The following is a 2,325-nucleotide window of genomic DNA, read 5'->3' on the forward strand; positions in this document are numbered from 1 at the left end:
GACAGTATTCCAGATGGGTAACTGACAGTAGTCCAGATGGGTAACTGACAGTAGTACAGATGGGTAAATGACAGTATTACAGATTGGTAACTGACAGTACTCCAGATGGGTGACTGACTGTAGTCCAAATGGGAAACTGACTGTAGTCCAGATGGGGAAACTGACAGTAGTCCAGATGGGGAAACTGACAGTAGTCCAGATGGTTAACTGACAGTAGTCCAGATGGGAAACTGACAGTAGTCCAGATGGTTAACTGACAGTAGTCCAGATGGTTAACTGACTAGTCCAGATGGGTAACTGACTGTAGTCCAGATGGGGAAACTGACAGTAGTCCAGATTGGGAAACTGACAGTAGTCCAGATGGGTGACTGAATGTAGTCCAGATGGGTAACTGTCAGTAGTCCAGATGGGTGAAGTTTGGACAGGGTGCCATTGTACAAAGTTGATCGCAACTCCCATACTTAAACATAGGCTAATGATCATCATTTACAATGGACCGTAGGGGCGGATCAATGATTGTCGGTGTGGGTCGGAGTGGGGGGTGTTACAGTAGGAGTTAAAGCATTTAATCTTTGTGGATGAATTCTAGTAATGTGTATGTGATACACTACTCATATATGTCGAACCTGCTGAACCCCACCCCCAAATGAACACCACCAACTAGATCTGCCCCTGATCCTTTATTCTGGACAATAACCTTAACAAAAACAGTTATGGAATTTGGCCAAACTTGATTTATAGAGATTCTATTTTTAAATAAGAAATCCAGGTCAAATTAGAAAGTGAACCAGAGTGGTAAGTACTGACCAGGTCAAAAATATTTTTCTAAGTTGGTTTCCGAATGGTATCGATTGATTTTGACTAGTTGTATCAAACTGCATTCCTTCTGCACACTGGGGCTGGGGCGGTCGGGTAGCCTAGTGGTTAAAGCGTTCGCTCGTCACGCCGAGGACCCGGGTTCGATTCCCGACATGGGTACAATGTGTGAAGCCCATTTCTGGTGTCCCCCGCCGTGATATTGCTGGAATATTGCTAAAAGCGGCGTAAAACCATACTCACTCACTCACTTACTCACTCACACTGGGGCTGATTTACGATTATTATTTGAATACAGTTAAACACTGTTGTGTCGAACTTTCGTTTGGCTTGAAGTAAAAGCTTTGTCCCTGCATATTCCTTCTTTATTTTATCATTCTATCATTTTCGGTTTTGTCGCACTCGAAGTAATTACGTAGGTCCCTTCAACACGGACACAAGGGTGTTTGACTTTATTCCTATATGCCAAGGATGGGTGTGATACATACAAGTTTTACTTCAGACAAGTAGATATAGGCTATAGGCTACGAAGGGTGAGACCTTCCTTTTTTCTGGTGACTGGTTGTCCAGGGCTTACATAGCCAAGGTCACCAGGCATGGATTAAGTCATAAACATAATCAATAGTAATAATAAAGATTGATATGTTGCACAGCTCTTACGGTAAATGTACTATACAATAGAGTGAGTGAGTGAGTGAGTTGGGTTTAATGTCGCTTTGAACAGACAATACATTAGTGATGAGGATAACACAAATGTAATTAATGACAATTGGTTTAATCTTGACGTACAGATTTTATGGCTGGATCTTAATTAACCTTCATAACTCAACGTGAAGATCCGGGGTAGAATAGGTCTTCAGCAACCCATGCTTGCTGTAAAAGGCGACTATGCTTGTCGTAAGAGGCGACTAACGGGATCGGGTGGTCAGGCTCGCTGACTTGGTTGATGCATGTCATCGATCCCAATTGCGTAGATCGATGCTCATGATATCAATCACTGGATTATCTGGTCCTCGATTATTTACAGACCGCCGTCATATAGCTGGAATATTGCTGTTTTCATGAATAGATTGTCTAACACTGCACTTTTCTATATTCCAGCTTTATGACAGGGCCTGTACACACTGCATATAATCAGGTCTGGGCGAGACAATCCAGTGATCGATTTTGTGAGCAAAGATCCACACTGTAGGGGGATGATGACACCCATTCAACCAAGTAACTGAATCTCACCTCAACATCCATTTGGTCACCTCTAACGAGCATCATTGGTTACTGACCTGTGAATATCCGGATCACAATAGGCCTTCTAGCAACCCATACTTGCCATAAGAGGCGATTAACGGGATCGGGTGATCAGGCTCACTGACTTGGTTGATGAATGTCATCGTATCCCAATTGCGTAGATCGATGCTCATGATGTCAATCACTGGATTGTCTGGTCTGGACTCGATTACTTACAAAACCCTGCCATATAGCTGGAACATTGCTGAGTGTGGTGAAAAACAA

This window comes from Haliotis rufescens, unplaced genomic scaffold, assembly GCF_023055435.1.
Source record: "Haliotis rufescens isolate VD_foot unplaced genomic scaffold, xgHalRufe1.0.p SCAF_4, whole genome shotgun sequence".
Taxonomy (NCBI): domain Eukaryota; kingdom Metazoa; phylum Mollusca; class Gastropoda; order Lepetellida; family Haliotidae; genus Haliotis; species Haliotis rufescens.